Below are 24,882 nucleotides of genomic sequence, written 5' to 3'. Positions count from 1 at the left end.
AACTGTGTTTTCTGCTCCATATATGCATGGAATAAGCAAATTCTGTGTTTTGCGGAAGTTTATTGACAGTCTTTGCAGATGTATTGACAGGCAGCTACAGAGGCCAATAACTACTGACCCCGGAGAAAGACAGCAAAATGTTCTTGACATCCATCTAAACATCCAACTAGATTTTTCTTGATGGATTTGAGTTTGTTCTCAGTGGATGGGTCTCCATGCTGTGCAGTGGCCCAAGCCTCCTGAATTTGCACCTAAAAAGCCCTCCATTCAGAAAAACAGTGCAGAAGTAATGAAATGCTGCTAACGGACAAACAAAATTTAAAAAGATATTTCCAACCAGCTTGCATGTGATTAATATCATCAAATATTTGAGGTATTTTGTGGTGAGATTTTTAATTTGCATGAAATTAAGATCACAAATGACCTCCGCAAATATTTGGGTCATTCCAGAATTGGAGGACATTTGGGCTTCAAAATTTTTGAAAAATACACCTTGTCTTTACAATCTTCTGCTCCATATTCATCAATAATAGGTAATAAACTATCAAAGGCTTGACTGGCTCAGCTTACACATCAATGATACCATTTTTATTCCATGTTTTATTTGTTGTTTGCTAACCCTACTCTAATCACAGTAACAGGGTTGCTAATCCATGCTAATGTTAGCTTTTTCTCAGGAGTAGAAGCTAGATATTTAGCTGTTACTGCTGACCAAGAGGACAAACTTACTGATGGAAAAAAAGTAAAGAAAAAAGTCAAAGGAATTTGTGTTGTCCTGATAATATGCATAACAGGATCTACCCATTCTTTTTGGAAAACTGTTTGATGATGTTAATTCCAGCATTTCATGTGATTCACTGTTTTCTTTTTCTACCAGCTAAAAAGGTTATGCTAACAGGGTTGTTCTTGGACACACATTCCATGCATAATAATTATTATTTCAGATATTATGTTGATAAAAAAAAAAGTTCAATTACAAGAGACATGAATGAAAAAAAATAATACCAAAAAAAGGAGATTTAAATTTTAACTATTTTATTTGAGATTCAATTTGGTCATCAGAGGTGTGGGACAAAAGAAAAATGGCATTTTAGGGGGAACTCCAGACTAAAAAATATTTTCATTCTTCTCTCCTAGTCTGTTTTTTAGATTTGATCTCAGGACAACTAAATTTACATAGCAGCTGCATGTTTTGGTATTATGTACATGGATCATTTGAAATGCGATGGGTAGGACGTAAAATGTGATCCAACTCTGGAATGACCCACTACAAATTATTAGACGTCCCGGGTAATGCTAGTCCCATGAGAATAGGGCTTAAGAACATTTGCACCTTAACATAGTGGAAGGCCTATGTCTAAGCACCATCAAAAACTTTGTGTCTGTATGTGTTCACACAGGTAAAACCAGTCATTTGAAATGCCTCCACAAACTGAGACATTGTGGCCATGGAACGCTGTGACTGACTCCAAGTTAATTTCATTGTCAACACCTGTTTGTGCTGAAATCCACACAGAGCCGATAGATCCCAAACTGAAATGCCATCTTCAAAAACCCCCCATGAAATATGGAATTCTTTTTTACTCTTTTTTTTCTTTCTAAGGCGAAGGCTTTCTTCATGCATGGTTTCCGTTTGCTGCACAGTGAAGAATGTTGTTACCAGGCAACAGGCATAACAATGACACAGGTGCTCTCTCCGTCTCTCTCTCAAAGCGTTCGTGGGTTTTGCATCTTCTCCTCAATAATGTTAAATGGCACTTGTTCTAAGTTCAGCATGAATTTATTACACTTATAAAAAAGGTTGCACCTTGATTATTCGTACATCCTGATTTGGTCTGTTTCTTTTTTCACGTTTCACATTTGAGCAGGAGCGTGCTTTGTTCTTTCTTTTTACTTTTCTTTGGATGTAGTTAAGAAATAAGCAGTAAGATTATTTTATGAGCCCTACAAATATCCTATCAGATTCAATTTCAAGTGTTTTTTGGAAAAAATCAGTGCTGTAAGCTGACAAAAAGGCAGATTAGTGCATTAAGATGCAGGATAACTAAAATTCTGGGCAAAATCTTTGAGACAAATTGATTTATAATGGGAATCAGTTGGAATAAAGTCGCTGCACTGACTGATTTTTTTAAACTTGTTTTCAGGAAATATTATTTGTAGGTTTCAAAAATGGAAAAAGTGAACAGCCTTTTTTAAAAAACTATTTATCTACAGTGTGAGAGATAAAAGTGGATAATCAACAAGTTCTACAGCCATGTTGGTTTTACAGAAAAACAGCAGTCGAAGATATTCTGAAGACAGATTTTCAAAGTTTCTTTCAAAAGCCCGGAGTAATCACATTTTTTTCTAAACACCAAATCTCACAAACAAAGAAGCAGGAGAGGAAGAAAAAGCGAGGGCAGAACTAACAGGCTGTTAACACCAGCCTGAGCCCGGCCCGATCTCCTCCATGTCTGTCTCCTTTCTTGCTTTTCAGAGATGGCAGAGCCTTTGAGCTTCGTTAAATTGTCCCTCCTGCCCCTCCCCCACCTCTCCCTCCCTTTTTCTCGTTCTCTCTATCTCCTCTCCCCGTCTCTCTCTCTCATTCTGTATCCCTCCTCCTCCTTCTCCTCCTCCTTCTCCTCCTCCTCCTCCCCCTCTTCCTCCACCGCCCCCACCACCTCAGCCGGCAGTCTTTCGCCCTTAATCAGAAGGCTGCAGCTCCCCACGCTTCCCTGCCTCCTCCCTCCATCCTCCTCATCACCCCCTCCCCCCTTCTATCCTTTTACCAACCGCCACCACTTCCCTCCTCTCTCTCTTTTTCCTCTCCCTTTACATTTTTTTCCTCCCCTCCACCCCCAGCCCGCCGCCACACCACACACCTCCTTCTACACCCCTGCAGTTAGCATCTGCCAAAGGCCGCTTCTGTTCATCACTCACCCATGCACTTAGCAACAAAAGATGTGTGGTAATTTCCCAGCGCGTGCGGCAGACTGCCGGCCGGTCACACCCCGGGGGGCGGGGGGGAGGAAGACGATGGAAGGAGGGGGTCCGCAGAGGCTCTTCGCCTTCGCCGCTGCTTGCTGCTGACCTCCATGTCACGCATGATCGACGTGGGGGAGTGCGGTGGGCTGCAGCAGCTGCGTGACTGGCAGGCCAGGAGATGACAGTGGTGGGGCGGTGTGGGGGGGTAGGTGGGTGGGCGAAGGCGGCGGTGGTGTGATGATGTGTGTGTGTGTGTGTGTGACGAGGGGGGGGGGTGGCAGGGGAAGGAGCAGAGCTGATGGCTGCCACCGGCCACGGCCGCCACGGTGTGTTTGTTAAAATGACTTCCTCGTGCAGCATTGTCACCGGCGCTCGCTGCTGCACCTGCTCTCCACGTCGTCCCCCAAAAACCTCCACCAGCTCCACACTCCAGACTTTTTCTCCTGGATGTGTCTCGCTATCAACCGCGGCGCCTTGTTTTCCACAAATGGCCGCAAATTCCCTAAATTTGGACGCACAACGCAAGCAGCACATTTGCCGGAACATTTGGGTCATTCCAGAGATGGAGGAAATTTTACGTCCCACCCATCAAATTGTCCATCGAATAATCCATGTACAAAATATTAAAACATGTAGTTGTTATGCGAATGTACTTGCCCTGAGACCAAATCTAAAAAAACTAGGAGAAAAGAATGTTTTAAAATATTTTTTAGTCTGGAGTTCCTCCTAAAATGCCATTTTTCTCTTGTTCCACCCTCCTGATGACCAAATTGGATCTCAAATAAAACAGTTAAAATGAAATTTAAATCTCCTTGTTTTTGGTATTATTTTTTTTCACTGATGTCACTGGTAATTGTTTGAACATTTTTTAAATCAACATATTTTAAATAATAATAATTATGCATATGTCCCTCGGCAACCCAGTTAGCATAACCTTTTTAGCTGGTAGAAGAAGAAGAAAACAGTGCCTCTTAAAAGGCATCATATAATACAAAAACAGGTACAAGCATGAACTTTGGACATTCTGAACACACAAATAAAATCATATATATATGTCATGTAGATACTTTGAAGTGTCATTCCAGAAGTGAAGGACATTTTACATCCCGCCCATCAAAATTTAAAACAATTCATGTACAAAATACTAAAACATGCAGTTGTCCTGAGACCAAATCTAAAATATTTTTAAAATACCAAATAAATCTGGAGTTCTCCCTAAAATACTATTTTTCTCTTGTCTCACCCAACTGATGACCAAATTGAATCTCACATAAAGCAGTTAAAATGAAATTTAAATCTCCCTTTTTGGGATTATTTTTTCATTGATGTCTTGTAATTGTGGGAACATTTTTTAATCAACGTAATATTTTAAATAATATTTATTATGCATGTGTTCCACAACAACCCTGTTAGCATAACCTTTTTATCTGGTAGAAGAAGAAGAAAACAGTGAATCACATGAAACGCTGGAATTAATATCATCAGACAGTTTTCCAGTAGAATGGGTAGAGCAAAGCTATGTCCTCTCTTCTATTTTTCAGATTTTCATAACATTGTCAGCCTTGATTGAATGTCTCACTCTACCTCATGCAACCCTGTTATGTATATTATCAGGATCAGACAAATTCTTTTGACTTTTTGATTTTTTCCATCAGTAAGTTTGTCCTCTTGGAGTAGCAACCCTGTTACTGTGATTAGAGTAGCAAAAAACAAACAAAAAACATGGAATAAAAATGGTACCATTGATGTGTAAGCTGAGCCAATCAAACCTTTGATAGTTTACTACCTATTATTGGTGAATATGGAGCAGAAATTTATAAAAGAGAAAGTAAATTTTTCAAAATGTTCATTCCAATTCCAATTCTGGAAAGGCCCATTCACAGTACATTTCGAAAAGCGGCACCAAAATTTCATAACAGGAGAAAGGATTCATGAATAAAAACCAAAGAGGTGAAACACACAGGCGAGCAAATGCCAAAATACCGCTCAAGTAAACACACATAAATATGAAAAAGTGCACATGTGAATCAAATCACAGCTGCGCAGGGGGGGAAAGGCGTATTACTGGAATTCTCAGAGTGCAAAGCCCTTTTCCCAGCAATGAAAGAATGAAGGAGGTACGTGGGGGGAGGGAGGGGTGAGGAGGGGAGGGGAGGGGAGGGGATGGAGCGGGTGCGAGGACACCTCCATCCAATCTGATCAATGGCGATATTAATCTGAGCACGAGTCAGCCCCGCCGCCACGGCATTTGATTAAAACAGGGAAGAAATATGACGTAACCAATAAATCTGTTTGTCAAAATGGCACATGGCTGGAGAGGAGAGGAAATACTGGCACAGATAAGAGGAGAGCGGAGGAAAGGGGAAGGAGATGAGAGGAGGTTTGAATGACAGGGAGGGAGATGGAAGGAGTGCAGAGAGGGGGTGGGGTGGCTGCTGACTGACCTCAGCATTTCCGCTGCATGAGTGAAGCACTCAGCCTGAACCAGATCTTCACCCGCTCGCCTCCCACTGCACTTCCACCAAACTACCTTTCCATTCCCCTCTGTTTTCTCTCTCTCCCCCTCTGTCTCTTCGTCTCCCCCCCGTCTCTATCTCGCACCCTCTCCAAGCAGCGACCACGGATAACGGAATAATCCTCACATTCTGCACCGGGAGCCTTAATGTGTGCGTCTGTGTTGTGGAGTTTGAGGCCTCTGCAGTTCGCTGCTGCTACAAATAACTCCGGAGGAACGAAGGCTCGCTGAAATGTACTTCCTGTCTGTAAACTCACAGACCTGCCAACACCGGAACATTTCGTGCATCAACGTGTGGATACTATAATATATTCAGACAAGAGGAAGTATTTTTGTTTGATATACCTTGTTATTCTTATGTCAAATAAAGAGAACCTTGTGTCAGAGTTAACAATAGAATTTGTTTTTTTACTCCAACAAGGAGTTATGTGACGATCGGTGTACGTTTGTCCATCCGTCTGTCTGTCTCTGTTAGCAACATTGTTCAAAAACAGACTAACGGACTTAGATAAAATTTTCAGGGAAGGTCAGAAATGACACAAGGACCAAGTGATTAGATTTTGGCAGTGATGCAGCTTATAGTTAAGGCTTTGTTAAGGATTTCCCATTGCCAGATATAGCTGCTGGCATGGCCTCGCTGTAACCATGATGTGAACACTGTGTCAGTTACCTGCTGACGATCACATGATTGGGATCCTACTACAAAATGACTATCATTTATCAGTTGGAAATCATGCAAGGAACAAATGATTAAACTGTGGACTGTTTCTGAGTCCCATCAATTCCTGCCGTCCACGTTAAGTTCAGCCATCAGCCTTATTTTGAACACAAATTCACCTTTCTGTCCTTCACTCATTTCTTCACTGTAAGAGCTTGTCCCCATTCCAGCTAGGTGCTTCTAAGTTTAGACACATCCTTTGCTAGACAGCAACAGCGTGGAACCGTTTTCTTTCATCTTTATGTGAATTTTTGGACTTTTTGGCAGCACCTTCGTCATGTCAAGAAACCTCTTCTTAGATAAACATTTCCTGTGATGCTGGAACAGTGACAAAATAAAAGCCCACAACCTTAAACATACGTCTTCAAAATAAAAGCATGGAAGGAACGGTTATTTTAACACTAGCAAAACAAAGGCTTACCAAAAGTGATGAACTGATCAACAGACCTTTATAAGAGTAATTTACATGCAATTCGGTATCCATACATAACATGCACATGCATAACACATGCCTGTGCTCAGCACAAGGTCATTTTTTATTAAAGATTTCATCCGTCAAAAATGATACGTCAACTGAGCAGCCTTGGCGGAGTACTGCGCTCTCTGAGTGCTTTTCTAGTTCAGACTGCAAGAGTTTCTTACTTAACAAACCTAAGAAATCAATCCTGTCAGCTTGTTAGGTGGGTATCTCTGTATCATTATTCTTGTTCAGAAGTGGTTTTACATTCTAGCATGCATAGCAGAGCTATTCCAATATTAAAACATGTCACTGTGTACCGTAGAGTAGTTTTACAGTGTTTCAGCAGAATCGTAAACGAGCTGGTGTGCGTCAGCTGCAGCAAGTGGGGAAGACTGGCTGGACAAAGAGGCAAATCTTTATAGATTCACACTATCTAGAGCAGGAATGTCAACTCATTCTAGTTCAAGGGCCACATTCAGCCCAGTTTGATATCAAGTGGGCTGGAACAGTAAAGTCAGAGCATAATAACCGATAAATAACCACAATTTCAAATATTTCCCTTTGTTTTAGTGCAAAAAAGTAAATTCTGACAATGTTCACATTTAAGGAGTTATCTTTTTACAAAACATTATGAACAACCTGAACTTTCTTAAGAAAAATAAGTTCAATTTCAGCAATATTATGCCTCTGTTTATCATTTACACATTACAACTTACAGATCACAGAGTTTCTACAAAGACACAAAACATTTGGTCTCAGGTATCTGGAACTGAACGATAAAGTATTTTACTTCATGATCAAAGTGACAAAAATCAGACAAAAAAAGACAAAAAAACAACAAAAATAAGACAAAATATTACAAAAATGAGACACAAAATGCCAAAAATGACAGCAAATGACAAAAAAACAACAAATGACACGAAATGACAAAAACATGAGACAGACGACAGCAATCACACAATAAACGAAGAAAAGAAGACAAAATACTCTTTGTGTCACAAAAATGAGACACAAAATGACAATAAGAACAATGAACAATCAAGTATTTTACTTTATGATCAAAACAACTTGTCATGGTCTAGAAGTTATAAATTCATAGTTTTACAAATTTACAATCTGCAGTTAATGTCTTCTCTGTAATTTTTACACTTTACAAAGTCGTCCTGTAGGGCCAGATTGGACTCTCTGGGGGGTCAGTTTTGTCCCGCGGGCCGCATGTTGGGCACCCCTGAATATCTAACTTTGATACACAGAGATGAGTTTTTCGGAGTTGAATCAATGACCTGAGTGCAACTTTACCAGCCACAGTGCTGATAAATAATGTTGTTCTGCCAATAAGGGCGTTAGACATCTCTGAGTTGCCTTCCAGCAATCAGCCTGGCCAATCACAGCCCACCCCAAAACGAAAACACGGCATTCTGAGGTTAAAGCAAAATTCAGCTGGCAGACACTGACACTTCACAGGTGTAAATTATAATCTGAATTCTGTTCAGCTGCTTCGGTTTCAGGCTTTTGTTGGTGCTCCTGTTGGCTCACTGTCACTCTGCCGGGGCTTATTGGGAATAGAATTAAACCATCATTAATGTTGTTAGTAACACCTGTGCTTTATCAGAAGTGAAAATTTCTGCTGTGAAAACGTGACGACCGAATGCTGGAACCAATTATCTGCACATACGGTTGCACATGAACACTCGCTTTACGGTAACACACACATTACATATAATTCTTGGGAGAACAGTGAGGAGGTGAAAGATTCATACATTGATTTGTTGTTTGACATAAACAAAATGGCTTTATTTGATATGTCAGTGCTTCTGTGCATAATAATATCTAGTTGATGACATGTTTGATGTATTTTTTTTCAAGATAATTGGGTAAATATTGGAACATTGTTTATTTTCCATCAATTTTTTAAAAGATTATCAATCACAGTAAATCCTCTGAGCGCCGTGCAGTGAAGGTTTATATTTCTTTCTGGAGGTGAGAGGAAAAACAGTCATGTGAGTGGAGGAAAGTTAGTCCGTTCATTATATTTTTTCACACCCACTTTTGATGCAGTGGCACCTTAGCCCAGGGGTTAGATTAAACTGCCACACCCTTCCTGCTCCCTATGCCGAAAATATGGATTTAGTGAGATTTATTAAATCCAATCCCCTACAAAGTCCCATGAAAGTTTTCCATTTTTCCTTCTGTTGCTCTCATATATTTGCCCTCTAACCGTTTTCCACTGACAGGCCGCAATATTTGCATTGGCAAAAGTAACCCTTGTGCTGTATCCCACGCCAGATCCATAGACAATAAAAGCAAGGATGATATTGTCTTCTTTACAACTGAGTGTTTTCTCGTTATGGGAGTTCAGAGGAAATGCTTTCACGACATGATTCATTTACACAATGAAACAAAGAAAGAAGGCAGATTCTCCAAAAGACTACCTTGCAGAGGGAGCAAAATGAGTGAGGCTGGGAAAAGCATCTGTGATTGTGAATGTGGTCTTTAAAGTCTAAACCGAAACGTCTGCCGGCACGAAATTTACAATTACATCCTCTTTTATCATTTGAGGACAAACAACTTCAGTTTTGTTTTGGCCTGCCAAGAAATACACAAGGTAGCTTGTTACATGTACTGTAAATGCGCAACTAAAAAAAGAACAAGACAAACTGGATAGAAAGTAAGTTCTGAGCGGCTCTGATGTATCTTTACAAATCAGCCAGTGAAGTGTAAAAATGTCGCTTCCTGCACAATATTAAGGACACAATTGTTTTTCTTCCAATATGAAAACAAGGTAATGATATTCATTATGCTGAAAAGTCCTTGGACACAGGCTTTAATCTTAACTGAATTAGAGAATCTGTTGGTCTATTAAATGCACGTTTAAAAGAATCACTTAGCAAGGGCTTTTACAATAGACAGGAGTAGTATTACCTATTTTCACTGTCATCACTGTTGAGTATACTATTTAACAAGTTACCTTAGAAATGATTAATTTTACATTATTTATTAAAACATACTGCAATTATAATACACTACTAATTATTAAGCACAAAAGAAAAAAGTGATTTGTGTTCGATCACTCCATCCTCATTGATGTCTTGATAGAAATGTATTTTCTCTCTCAAAGGCAGAAGTATGAAGTAGTAGCAAATGCTCCCTGTTTCAAAGATCTACAAAGTCCATGTTAGGAGCTTAGAAGGTATAGTGATGGCATATGTCTGCCACTAGACTTTCATCCAGAAACCTGGACACCTGTATTCTTAGAAATAAGTTCTGGTTTCACTCACTTAGGCCTGGGAGATTCAAAAGTGAGATATACTGGCAATAAACACTTCATCATTATAATAAAAAAAAAAATTAGATTGACAGTAAGACAAGGAGATGATAGTGGACTATCACAGGTCTAAACCGCCATTCCAACCAGTAATATTAGAGAGGAGAACTTTGAAGTTGTGCAAACTTATATTTTTGCACCTGGGCTGGTCTGCAAACACAGATGGCCTGTATCGGAAGGGTAGAGTCAGCTGTTCTTCTACTGTTCTACTTATTTTTACTTATGTGTGTATTTTGTGTGTGTGTGTGTTTTGTTCACTGCTGTGTTAACATTAAAATCATTACCTGTGGTAAACAGGTTAAACTGGTACTTCACATCTCTCAGGTATGTTAACCAGTCCAACACTCACAGTTTACTGTTGTTTTTCCAAGCTGTTTGGTTGGCACCAAAATTCCTTGATTTGATTTGGGAAAATATCTTGCTCTGGGTTGTAATATCACCTTTCATAATGTTTACCATATGTTTGAAGCTTCTTCTCTGTTTTCTGGGTTACCATCACATCTACTTTACATTTCGTTGGCTGAGAAAAGGCAAAAACATGTTGATTTAAATGTATTTGTGATATGTCTGAAGCAAACACATTCCGGGAGAGAATATGCTTTCCTCAAACGTAGAATGCAGTTGGGTTGTATGGGAACGTAATTTCTAAAAGACAGGAGCTCCAGCTGAGGTGAGCCCAAGGTGACATCTCCAAATCCTTCACATATCAGGTCTTTGTATTTAACACGTAGAAATAGAAATACAAGACACTGTAGTTTAACAAGCAAGCAGACCTACAATTTGGAGGGATTTACTGAGTCCCTGGAAATATGGAAGTTAGCACTTAGCTTCAGTGAACACACACGTCTCCATGAAGTTCCGCCTTTAAATCACGCGCCCTTCAGTGACTCTTGAATGTGGGCGTACCCAATGTTAGGAAGCCAGAAAAGACAGCACGATGTGTGAATAAGACAATTTTCTTAAACACTGGGAGTCTCTTTTCTCATTTGCTCATAGAAGCAAACTGCCTCCCTCTAACTGATACCCCGTGTGAAGCTAACATGAACCAGTCTCCCACCTGAACACAGAAAGGCAAAAATGTCATTAACCCACCATGCAACACCTGGTAATCTCCAAATTTGAAAGTAACAGAGTGTTGCTGGAATTACTAATTCAAATATAATGACTGAATTTAAAATTGTAATCCCTTATCTTACTGGAAAAGTAATCACATTACTGTAACATGCTGCTCCGTAAGGCATTATGGCCGCTGCTATGGAGCACATCTGGGACTGAAGGTGAGAGAGAATAGGTTGTTATGTAGGTGAGGCTTTGAATTAAGTTGGATGACTCATACAATCCGCCTCGAAATGTCAGTGCTTCATTTCTGGCTTTGTGCTGGTCACCGTGGACACTGTCTGGACAGATGAATATTGCAAGAAGCAAACTTGTTTGTATGCTTATTTATCATTTGTGTTAGCTCTAATGAAGGTTGTAGAGCGTATAATTAAAATGTTTAAATGAAATGACATTTAAAAGGCTCGACAAGTTTAATAAAACAACTTGTCCTGTAGACCTTGATGTCAAGTGGCTGCACTCATTTAGAGGCAATCACTATCATTTTGGGAGGGCAAATAAAGCTTTGTTTGCCTTGCAGACGAGCCGCGGACCCCCGCCTACGTTTGTGCAACTCTGCCAATGAGCGGTCCCCATTTCTGAACGTCTCTCAGACATCTCTGAAATGAAAGCGAGGAAAGGGAACGATGAAGGGATTAAGAATGATGGAGGAGAATGACGGAAAGGTGGAGGAGATGAAAAGTGAGTCCACATAGGAGAAGGAGGAGGCGGAGGAGAGCAGGTGTCACATGACCCCGACGGCAACGCAGTGCAGAGGAGAGTCAAGCAGACAAAAGAACCTGTCAGCATGCACACTAAAGAGCACACAAACACACGCACACACGCACACGCACACACACACACACACACACACACACACACACACACACACACAACAACATAACACGGTAGCCAGATAAACTTGAGTGGCAGAGGGTACAGATGAAGAAATGGATTTTTTTTTTTGGCCAAGCTAAACCTTCAAACATCAAGGTTCCTTGTATAAATGACCCATTTACCAAGAGAGATATCTGGTCGGCACAGAGGAGGACGGTCAGATCTTGACATCTACCTTCATCAATATCACAGTTGTGCGTGGTCAGGAAGAGGGAAACCACGTTCACAATGTCGACAAAGCAGTGTATGAAACTGAATGCAGACAGATTCTTCAAGTTCTGATCTGGAAACCTGAATCAAACCCACACTGACGATCGCTGTAATTAATAAATGATAAAAATCCAGTCCTACTAAATATTCTTACTCAACAATATGTTGTGGGTTTCTCTCAGTATCAGAGTTTTATTATTATCTGGTATCATTAGCTGGGTTTAAACATCACCAGCCTGACAGACTGCATAAACAGGACAGTTTTTAGACAGTGAAGATTACAACTATAAGAGAAAATGAGTGAATATTACAGATGAGTAATGAACACTTGTGAAATTGTAAGATTTTGACATTAAAAAAATTTAATTGGCAGTTGTAGTTTTCCGAGTGCTAATGAAATCATTATTTTTGAATTGTAATAGCTTGTGTTGAAGGAGGTGCATGAAAACAAATGTAAAATGCCAATGTTGATACGATTCTTTGTTTCTACAATGTGTGTACATTGCAACTATGGTACGCTACATATAAGGGATAGGCTGTGTTTAATGTATGGTTGGGATTAGGCAACTAAAACACTAAGTTTATGTAAAGATTGTAGTCACAGTAAGAACAAGAAAAGCACTCAGAGATCACAGTACTCCTCCAAGGCTATTCATTCCCCCATATGGCATTGTCAGAAATGCAGCATATTTACTTTGCCAAGGAACGGCGGAGTTATGTGACGATCGGCGTACGTTTGTAAGTCTGTCTGTGTGAAACATTGTTCAAAAACAGACAAGCATAAGCTCATTTCCTCCTACCCCTTCTCCATCTCAACCATCAGTCACTCAGTACCCTACTCCCGTAGTTATTTATGTACATATTTACAAACAAAACAGAAAATAAATAATATAAATAAACAAATAATAAATAGTGATATACCTGTGCCAAAGCCCCTCCTACTCCCTGTACCTCATGAAAACCATATCTTTGTACTGCTTTTTAAACTGAGTCATGCTTGGACATTGCTTGAGCCCCACCTCCAAAAATGAAGAATAAATATAAGGTAAATTAAAAAAGACTAAATTAAAAAAACACAAGCGTACATCAGACACAATCATACTCGCTACTGGGGTTACAATGGGTGAAATGAATTATTATTAACTGCAGTAATCTGTTATTATGCACAGTATAATGTACATGAGTCCTGAATGATCAGTTATTACAGTAATTACACATAGTATAGTGTAGGTGACAATTATACATCCTCTGATTCATCTTAATGAAACCAGCACTGATGCTGTGGAGGTGCCAGCGCGTTTAAAAAATAAACTTGGGCTCTGCGGCTCCATAGATCAAACGGAGCCTCCTGAATCTACCTGGAACAGCATGAGCCTTCCAACAGCTTGGCAGTTGTTTTAACCACGGAGCTGTTTATTGGTCTGAGCACCAGCTAAGCGACATGCCCATGCTAGCACTGAAATTTGGCATTGGACATAAATCTCTGAGTGAGGAACTGACTAATATGAACACGATTCCTATTACTGAAGAGTTATTGAAGCGTGACCAGTGGGTAGTCCAGAGGTGACACCCACACTTTGACTCCCTGTGCTTTTACAGTGGTCCAGTTGTGTGTTTATTATCTTTATTGCCTGTCTCTTGGCATGCAGCGTCGGTTCCAGTGCGGCGATGGGTGAGGAGGGGAGAGTCATATCTGGGCCCTTCTTGCTAATTGAGCGCAGCTCCGGACCCCAAGGTCTGCATCGCTGACGTTTTCTTAATCCATGGCTGTTTAACGCCGGCTGTGCTTGAGTAATTAAGCAGATAATCTTCAATTAAACCAAGCCCGACCCCCACAACCCCCAACCCCCATCCTGAGAGAGATGGGCTCGAAGCACGCCGCTCCTCTTTCCCAAGATAAATGGTCCACTTCCCTGCCATGCAGCCGGGGTGCTGCCATGCTTTATGACAAGTGTGTTTTTATCATGATCATTTTTTACCACTGGACTTCAATAGTACCGCACTGACACATTTTTGGCCTTGCTTGTTGTGTACACAGTATGGCCGTAAATTATGGAATGCCATTTACACATTTGCTTTGCGTATGTTCACACGATTGTGTCGATTTTTAAACGTGCTTAAATATACATTTAGCAATTCTTGTTTGAGTTTATACTAAAGCTCAGTGGTGTTTATATAAATGGACTATATTGCAATTAATCAGTATGAACTCTGAATTACTCCAAATACGTCAGTTATATTATGTATTTAAGCATTTGTAAACCTCTAAATCAAAGCCAAACATATGACAAAACCTTCAAAATCTTTTCAAAAATGATCCAAAACCATATAGAACATGTGATCGTCATTGCTGCACTCACAACTTAAGCCTTCTTTAATTTAAATTGGGGCCATATTCAGAACTCATGTCAAGGATTGCGTCTTGGGGCTTAACCCTGATTCAAAACAAATCATGTGATGCTAATTAAAAAGGTCTAATAAATGCACCAGTGATTTAAAAGAGGAGAAAAACACTTAAGGCACCTTTTTCACCGTGTTGGTCTGTGCGCCATTGTGTGGCTATTGTGCGACTCCTTTGCTCACACGCTTGGCATGTGAATCATCGCCTCATTTTGCTAATGTTCCAGTCCTTTGAACCTGTGTAGGTTTTATGCTTTGTAAACAGTGAGTCACATTTTTTGCACAGCTGCCAAGATGTTCAAATGCGGGAATAGGATGAGGCGTGCATGGTTTTCAACATATCACGCGAAAAGACAAACCCAAAAATGTGGTAGTCTTTGTCTTAACATTCGAACCTGTCCATAGCATCAATTCCTCCAAGATTTATAACCCTAAAAATTCAATGGAATGGCTCTCATGTATACAGTTGTAGTGCTTAGTTAAGGTTTCTTGAAATTTTTTGGGATTTCTTTGTTTCAGCATTGAGTAAGAAAATAGTTCAAATTGCAGGAGGTGGCAACTTATAAAGAATCAATAAAATATCTCAGCATGCTGCAGTTTTAATATCATCGCAGACCAACAAAATGCATTCTTATTGAGCAAGGTTAAACAAGCATCAAAATTCTCCTCGCCGAGCGCACATATTTAAGATGCCTTATGGGACCTCGGTGCCATTTTAGCCCCACGCTAACGATCCTCGCAAGCTTATCAGTGCTGCTAACACTTGCACATAACCCTCTCTCCCTCTCCCGCGCTCCCTCCCTCTCTTCCTCTAACCACTCCTGTTTCCACAGCGATAATTAAGCCATCAAAGCGTGCAACCATGCCCATCCTCCGTCTCTAAGGTGAGAATACAGGCCCACATGTCAAGTGGAGCGCAGCCACCCGTGTGTCTCTTTAAAGGGGAAGGCACGAGGGACAGGCTAACAGAAAGAGGCGTGTGTGTGTGTGTGTGTGTGTGTGTGTGTGTGTGTGTGTGTGTGTGTGTGTGTGTGTGCTCAGGTGTGGTGGGCTCTCACAGCAGCAGCTGCGATGGGCTGCTAGACAACACGGTGTGACGTAGGACGAATGTCTGATACCTGCTGCCACACCACGCTGGAGAGCTGCAGAGAACCGTTTGCATTCGTGTCTTCAGCACTTTGTGTAAAATTAAAAGAAAAAAAAAAAGGAGGCAAAATACAGCCTGAATGTTAAGGTGTATCGACACAAAGCCTCTTCCTATTAAACGCACACATCTGACCCAGTGTGCTCCGTCTTGCTCTTCCGTTAAACTCCACCCACAGATAGTCTTGCCCTGTTGTATGTAATGAATCAGGGATGTTCAGTGCATCCCTATAGATATTTCATGTTTATTTCAATGGAGCAGCAACCTACCTCATCTGTGTCTATTTTCATTAATTTACCACAACGCCGGCCTGTTGACATTCCCCAGAAACCACATCTGATGCAGTGCGACTCAGCTGGTTATTTGTGGTACAGTTAACAGAAGTATGTCAGGAGTAAGTCTGATATTGATGATGATTTGCCAGTTCCTCATTAGGAACAAGATTGATTAGTGGCTCATTCCAGAATTGGAGGACATTTGGGCTTCAAAATGTTTTAAAAACAAACCTTCACTTTTACAATTTCCTGCTATATATTCATCAATAATAGGTAATAAACTATCAAAGGCTTGATTGGCTCAGCTTACACATCAATGGTACCATTTTTATTCCATGTTTTATTTGTTGTTTGCTAACCCTACTCTAATCACAGTAACAGGGTTGATAATCCATGCTAATGTTAGCTTTTTCTCAGCAGTAGAAGCTAGATATTTAGCTGTTACTGCTGACCAAGAGAACAAACTGACTGATGGAAGTAAAGAAAAATGTAAAAATAATTTGTCTTATCCTGATAATATGCATAACAGGGTTGCATGAGGTAGCGGGTTGCTCTACCCATATTTTTTTTTTTTTTTGAAAACTGTTTGATGATGTTAATTCCAGCATTTCATGTGATTCACTGTTTTCTTCTTCTTCTACCAGCTAAAAAGTTTATGCTAACAGGGTTGTTGTGGGACACATGCATAATAATTATTATTTAAAATATTATGCTGATTAAAAAATGTTCCCACAACTACAAGAGACATCAATGAAAAAAAACAAAGGAGATTAAAATTTCATTTTAACTATTTTATTTGAGATTCAATTTGGTCATCAGGGGGGTGGGACGAGAGAAAAATGGTATTTTAGGGAGTATTTGGTATTCTAAAAAACATTTTAAAGCATTCTTTTCTCCTAGTTAGTCTCAGGACAAGCACATTCGCACAACAACCTCATGTTTTAGTATTTTGTACATGGATTATTTGAAATTTGATGGGTGGGACATAAAATGTCCTCCAATTCTGGAATGATCCATGAAAGTATCCGCTTGACATATATATGTGATTTTATTCTTGTGTGCTTAATGTCCAAGGTTCAAGTTTGTACCTGTTTTTGTATTATATGATGCCATTCAGAGTAGTCAGTCATGCTATCGGTAGCTCTTGGATTTTTTTGAATGAAATAATGACAACGTGCTTTCAGTGACACTGTTAACATGCTGATGCTTAAGAGCTAATCAGGGACAACACCTTAATTAAAGGTGTTAGCTTACATTTGTTAATAGAGTTGCAAAATGAGCACGGTTTGTTTACACATCCTGTATTTCCTTTTCATTTTTTTTTTGTTTTATTGAGATCCTCAGAAATCCTGTGATTGACTGGCATGCAGTACAGTTTGTACCTTTGCCTCTCGCCCGTTGTCAGCTGAGACAGGCTTCAGAAAAAGCAGGTACAGAAACAGACGGACTAATAATATCCTCCTAAATTATTAATATAGAAAGAAAGAGCTCTCCTGGATAACCTAATGACTGCACTTTATTTTGTAGTAATCTCAACACTGTCATCATCAGCTTTCACCCGCTGTTAACAACACATGTAACACAATTATAAGTTACGTCATCACCATTTATGTAGCACACTGATAACAACACACTGACCCAAAATGCTAAGAAATAAGATTAAGGTTGCAAATTTCCCAAAACAGGTTTGAATATGAATCTGTATAGTTAATTTAAGGTACCTTTTAAGCCGTTTTAAGTCATGCTTTGTATTACTGATGACGTTAAAACTGAATAAAGGCCCGACTGTGAGTCACGTAAAGCTGTCTATGGAAAAATGAATGGGTGCAGCAAAGGCTGATGGGAATGTCAAGTTTTGTGAGTCATGAACTCAAGCACTAGACAAAGTGGAAATATGACCTGATAGTGGATGTAAATGATAGTGAGAGGATCAACCTAGTCAGCAGAATGAACCCTCTGTAGTCTTAAATGTGTTAAAAATTTCACAGGAATACACAGCAGTAGCAGTAGTGGAGATAGTTTAGCCTCAAGTGGTGGCGTATCTGACTGACATTGCAGACCCTGATAAATATATACCACCAAACAAAAAATACATCCAGATAGGCCAGATGGATTACCGAATGCACCTTCAACAATGTATTACTAACAAAACATATCTTAACAAAAAGTGACAGTTTCAAGGAAACCCAGTGGAGGACCCTGAAAAGCATTTCAGCACTCTTTAAAAAATAAAGCTTCAATAAGAGTAAAGCTAACAAGAAAATGTCTCTTACAAGAATCCCTTAAACTGTGAGAGGAAGCAATTCTAGCACTTACTGTTCATTTATTTTAGGCTGCATTACTTGAGTTGAGTGTTATCAGGGGTCTGTGAAAGCCACATATAGTACTTTTATCAGTCAGACAGGTGTTCTTGTAAAGCCTAGCTTACGCTCTGTATGTTTAATATTTGGTAGGTAAATCAACAGACTGCAGGATATTGCTTAAAGCAGTCTGGTTTACTTTTAAAGGCTAACTAGTCTGCAAAACAAAGTTTGGGAGTCCGATTTGGGAACCTGTGAGTGACATCTCTGCTTTTTGCAGATGGCTTTGATTTACACTACCATTCAAAGGTTTGGGATCACTTAGAAATGTATTTTTTTGAAAGAAAATAATTTTTCTTCAATGCAGATAATATTAAATTAATCAGAAATCCAGTCTAGACATTGTTAATGTGGTAAATGACTATTCTATCTGGAAACGGCTGATTTTAAATGGAATATCTACATAGAGGTACAGAGGAACATTTCCAGCAACCATCACTCCTGTGTTCTAAAGCTACATTGTGTTAGCTAGGCTGAATTAGGTGGCTGGATGGATGGATGGATGGATGGATGGATGGATGGATGATAGTTAAAGTTAGCAGAAACTGAATTCTATGATCCATAAATGAAGTGAGTGTATTGCTTCCGCTAACAGCAGCAAGCTTTATTGTGATTTATTCATGAGTTAAAATCATCCATCCATTATCTGTTCAATCCTCATTAAGGTCGTGGGGGGCTGGAGTCTATCCCAGCTGACTTAGAGTGAAGGCAGGAGACACCTGGACAGATCACCAGTCTATCACATGGCTACATATAGAGACAAACAATCACACTCATATTCACACCTACGGACAATTCAGAATTATCATTTGACTTAAGCATGTTTTTGGACTGTGGGAGGAAGCCAGAGTATCTGGAGAAAACAACACATGCACAAGGAGAGCATGCAAACTCCATGCAGAAAGGTCTCAGGAATCCCGGGACGCAAAACCTTCTAGCTGCAAGGCGACGATGCTAACCACCTATCCACTATGCAGCCCATTCATACCTATGGACAATTTAGAGTTACCAATTAACCTCAGCATGTTTTTGGACTGTGGGAGGAAGCTGGAGAACCTGGAGAAAACCCATGCCTGCACAGGGAGAACATGCAAACTCCATGCAGAAAGATCCCGGGAAAGCCAGGACACAAACCGGTGATCTTATAGAATGGAATAGAATTTGTTGCCATTTGCACAGGTACATCACAGTACAGGTACATTGGAATTCTTGTACGTGACTCCAAGTCAAAATAAGAATAATTTAGCAACCATTAAAAAGAAACAAGAACCCTGAAAGAAATCACACTAAAGTTTAAATGAATTAAAATTTACTACAGATATTAGCATAAATAGATAAAAAGATTAAAAAATATATATAAAAAAACACAGCAATCAATAAAATGCTTATTGCACATTGTGAGAGAATTGCACATTTGTGTGATGTCGCAATATTTTGATGTTATGCCGTGTTATAGCAGCTCCCCTCCCTGATGTCCAATGCCACTTGTCTGATGGTGGCCAGAAAAAAGCTGTTATGGAAGCGGGCTGTGCAGCTCTGATGCTCACTGAACTGCTGTGTCTCAGGCCGTAGCCCGACTTCCCCCACCGAGACAGGCCATGAGCTGGATGGTGTTTGTCCTTCAGAATGTTCTGCGCTTTCTGCCAGCACCGATGTGTATATATGCTGTCCATAGACGGGAGGCCAGAGCCAACAACTTTCCCTGCAGCTCTGATGACACGCTGGCGTGATTTCCGCTCAGCCACAGTGGTGTTGCCATACCACAGTGTGATGGCGCAGGAGAGGATGCTCTCCACCAAACCTTTGTAGGCTTGGACGAGAGGCTGGCATCCTAGTCTTTAGCACCCGAATGAAGTGCAGCCTCTGCTGAGCTTTTTTCACTGTTATTGCAGTGTTTGGCCCAGCTGAGGCTCTCTGATATGTTTAGGCCCAGGAACTTGTAGCTGTCAGTTCGTTCCACTGCAAGGCAACCGTGCTAACCACCAACCACTGTGCAGTGCTGGTCAAAATCAGATATTAGTTGACATTCAGTTGTTGGTGGTGTATTCTTACTATTGTGGTAGACTTATGGTCTGGAAAAGTTGTCTCCCATATTTCAACTGTATGACATTTTAGGTCCTTTGACTAATTTGACATACAGCCCCGTGCTTTGTCACTGCCATGTGTGCAAGCTCCCTTTACCTGTTTTTTTTTTTTTTTTTTATGGATCAGGTGAACAGGTGCACAGATGCACATGTACAACTCAGTACAGTAGGAGCAGACCTAGAAACTCACCTGGCATGTTGCCGGGTTGATAAATTTCACCCCATCACAGCTCTGGCAGAATATCAGAAGGGACAAAGCCCAACAGCCCTCATCCAGTCAACTGCAGGCGAGACAACAGGGGACCTTAGACAGAAAGACATGACATGGATCAGTCAGAGCTGCTTTGTTTGTTTCCCATTTACAGAGCCAGCCATGAAGAGATTTTTGAAGAATTAAAAAAAAAAAAAAAAAACTGTTGGATTACAATCACATACTCCACTTTTAAGTGTTTGTTGTTTGTCTGTTTTTGAGCAGTTTTACAGCTTAAAAATGTTTTACCACTAAATTGTCCTCAGCAACGATCATGACTGTATTTTCTAATATACAGATGCAGAACATTCATTTCTTTTTCCAGATGGGGAGTGGGACGTGGAGGATGTCGATTACTATTTATGTCTTTATTTCACCGGTATTACATCAAATTTTTAATTCACAAAGGAAATTTACTTACATGGATGAGTTTCCTGAAACTACACAAAGACAACAGATCATAACAAAAAAGAAGAAAGATGGTATTAAGCTAAGCTTTTGCGGGATTAAACCTGAATCTGCTTTGGTGATAACGAAAAAATAAGCTTCCAAACAGAGAACCTGCAGCACTAACTTCTCAAGCACAAACCAAAATGAACCTTTTTCTAAAACTTGCATCAAAAACTTGTCGTCACGACTGCTCTATGTGTTTCTGAAAGGTTTAATAATTCATAGCGTCATTATTTGCACATAGCCAATTTTTTTTCTTTTTTTTCTGCTTCCCTTACAGTCGGAAACACTGAAACAATCTAATATTATTATTATTATTATTGCCCCTTTTTAATCCCATGAGGGGAAATTCTGATTATCGCATACCCCCCTAATTGGAGGGGAATTGGAGGGGTCAGAGTGCAGGGTCCATGGTACAGCGCCCCTGGAGCAGGAAGGGTTCAGGGCCTTGCTCAAAGGCCTGACAGTGGCCGCATCGGGGCTTGAACCTCTGACCTTCAGATCAGTAGTCCAGGGTCATTCCAGAGTTGGAGGACATTTTATGTCCCACCTATCAAATTTCAAATAATCCATGTACAAAATACTAAAACATGCAGTTGTTGTGGAAATGTACTTGTCCTGAGACCAAATCTTAAAAACAAAAAAAAAAAAAAAAAAGGAGAAAAGAATGTTTAAAAAAAAAAAAAGTCTGGAGTTACCCCTAAAATGCCATTTTCTCTTGTCTGATGACCAAATTTAATCTCAAATAATACAGCTAAAAAAAAAACTTTAAATCTCCTTTTTTGGTATTAGTTTTTTCATTGACGTCTCTTGCAATTGTGGAAGCATTTTTTAATCAACGTAATATTTTAATAATTCTTATGCCTTATGTATGTAACACTGACATTAACACCATCAAACTGTTTTCCAAAAAAAAAAAAAAAAAAAAAAAAAAAAATGGGTAGAACAGCCCACTACCTCATGCAACCCTGTTATGCATATTATCAGGATCAGACTAATTCTTTTTGACTGTTTTCCATCAGTCAGTTTGTCCTCTTGGTCAGCAGTAACAGCTAAATATCTAGCTTCTACTCCTGAGAAAAAGCTAACATTAGCATGGATTAACAACCCTGTTACTGTGATTAGAGTAGGATTAACAAACAACAAATAAAACATAGAATAAAAATGGTACCATTGATGTGTAAGCTGAGCCAATCAAGCCTTTGATAGTTTATTACCTATTATAGATGAATATGTAGTAGAAAATTGTGAAAGAGAAGGTTTATTTTTCAGATATTTTGGAGCCCAAATGTCCTCTGATTCTGAAATGACCCATCAAGTGTTGGTTCAGCCATATGCAGAGGCTTGCACAGCTTGCACACTCACTAACACACACACATACACACAGTGTGTGGTGGATTGCGGTGGACTCCTGCTCTTTAGCGGCTGGTTGCGTTCCCTCATGTTACTGACAGCTCCTAATGGCGGTGGGAGACCTTGCGTAATTAGGAGACCGTACGCCTGCCATGACGCCTGTCTTACAGAAGCCAATTCCCCCTGATGTTTTCCTACACCACCGCAAATCCACCAAGCCCACTGCCCACACACACACACACACACACACACACACAGACGAACACACATCATCACTCCTCCACCTCTTTTTCTCCTCACTGCCCCCTGAATGGCTGCCGTCTGCTCTCCCTGGCGCAGTGCCCCGGGTGGCAGCACGTGCACGGTTGTATCCCTGTGTACCGGTACCTGGGGGAGGTAATTATCGTGATAAGCAGCATGAGGGAGGAGGGCTTAGTGTGTTTGAGTGTGTGTGTGTGTGTGTGGAAGAGAGTTATCATGGCCACATTGTGTATCTGGATCTCCAACTTCGACATGGCCCATCAGAGGCTTCGCATCCTACGCAAGAGGAGATTTATATTTAAATTTCCCCTCATTCTTTTTTCAGCATATGTTCCTCTTTTTGACAGTCTTCACAGGATTTTCCCTTTCCTTTTGTCCTTTCCCTTCAGTTTCTGTTTAAACCTGCGCCGCCACGCTTCCATCCGTTTTGTCTTTCATTCTTTGCGTCCTTTATTGTATTTTCTCCTCCTGATTTGAGCCGTTTGCTGAGCTTTTACGCCTCCATCCACGAGTCACTGAGGTTGTTAACACTAGACTCGCCAACAAAGTTTAATGAAACCCAAACCTCCTCCAACCCTCCACATGACACGGAGTTGTATTACATCTAAATATCTCTTAATAATTCCGTCCTTACGTCGGTATCAAGTGGCTTCACCGGGATTAGGTAACGACTGAGCCAAGGAGAGACGAGAGTGGCAGAGAGGGAATAAGAGACTCGTAATTATTCTCATTTTATGGGTGCTCACAATCAGGGCGGTGGGCTTGTGATGCGTCACGACGACAGAGGGAAGAGATGAAAACCGTCTGAGGAGAATTACATGCATTTCCGGGCCAAGACGCCAACAAAGGAAGCTGAGATACCCGAGGAGCAGGAAAAAGGGCACGAATAATGTTAATGAGCACATCAAGACACTTGTCTTAAACTGATCTATTGCCGAGTTTTCACTTAATCTCCGGATTGAATAAACACACGTGATAAATATTTGAAAAATGGATCTCATCGGTGTGATTAATTCTTCTCCACAGGGGCTGATGATGGGGCGATAATAGCAGGTATGTGGTCTTCGGTCAGCTGCCAGTGGTCCTGGAGGAGAGAGATATAACCTTTGTCTCGGGGACGGCAGATATACGAGCCAGGCGAGCGCCAAGGATTATACACCGAGGTCCTTGCCGAGAGATGGAGTGAGGAGGGAGGGGGGGGAGAAAAAAAAAGCCTGTGACCGTAGAATAATTTCAGCCTCTCTCCCTCCCTCGAGACCACACGCTGTCTGAGCCGACCACCACCACCTCCCTCCCCCTCCACCTCACCCGCCAATCCCCCTAACTGCCTGCCGATGCCGGATGTCTCTTCTTCTCCTCCTCAATGTAGTGGGGGAGAGAGGCGGGGAGGTGGCGGGGAGGTGGGGAGCATTGTAGGTGGTGGAGGGGAGAGAGAGAGAGCGAGACAGACGGAAACTAGAGTCAGGTTCCTGTGCTGCTGCAGCTAAGTGCTGCAGCAAATCATCCCCGCATTAGGAATATGGGCAATTAGCACTGTGGCACATCCCTCCAGACACCCTTGTGCCCACACACCCATGCACACACTGGCGCGAGCACACATGTACTGACAAAAATGATCCTCCACATCAGCATTCAGATTAGAGGAAAAAAAAATCCATATATTTACGTGTGAACGCTCGTAAAGATCCTTATTTTATTTTATTTTATTTTATTTAAGATACCCATAATGTAATAGCAAAAAATAAAAATTAAAAAATGTGGATTTTCAGCTTCCATTGATATTTTATTCCAAACAAAAACAAAAATAAAAGCAACTGTAAAAACCTTTTAAATCAGGCAGTTTAAATCTCAAACATGCCACTTTGGAGAGACATCCCTAAACAATAAATCCATCGTTAACATTCAGGTGTACAGAGGAGCTGCAGAGCAGGAGTTGCCGTTCCACCTTAAGAAAGGTACCTTAAAAGATTATCTCGGTTATTTCACCGCCACTGAGCCGGCACTAATAGTCCAAGGCAGATATTGAAGAGCAGCGCAGGGCCGCAGAGATCTATTAGAAATTCCCATCTACGCGCCTCATACATATTGATTTCTGACACCAAGCAGCAATGAAAGGCCCAG

At 40.6% G+C, this 24,882-nt stretch overlaps 1 long non-coding RNA gene across 4 annotated transcripts in view; it reads right to left on the bottom strand.

Annotated features, from left to right (window-relative positions):
- Window positions 1-24,882, bottom strand: part of LOC118471743 (uncharacterized) — a 117,689-nt gene that overhangs the window by 43,448 nt on the left and 49,359 nt on the right. For all 4 annotated transcript variants that reach the window (XR_008601451.1, XR_008601453.1, XR_008601454.1 and 1 more), the window contains exon 3: window positions 20,638-20,751. This is a non-coding gene — a long non-coding RNA (uncharacterized LOC118471743). The remainder of the gene's footprint in view (window positions 1-20,637; window positions 20,752-24,882) is intronic.

Source organism: Amphiprion ocellaris, chromosome 4, assembly GCF_022539595.1.
Source record: "Amphiprion ocellaris isolate individual 3 ecotype Okinawa chromosome 4, ASM2253959v1, whole genome shotgun sequence".
Lineage (NCBI taxonomy): Eukaryota > Metazoa > Chordata > Actinopteri > Pomacentridae > Amphiprion > Amphiprion ocellaris.
Note: the sequence above shows the minus strand (reverse complement) of the source record. Positions and strands in the feature narration are given on the sequence as shown.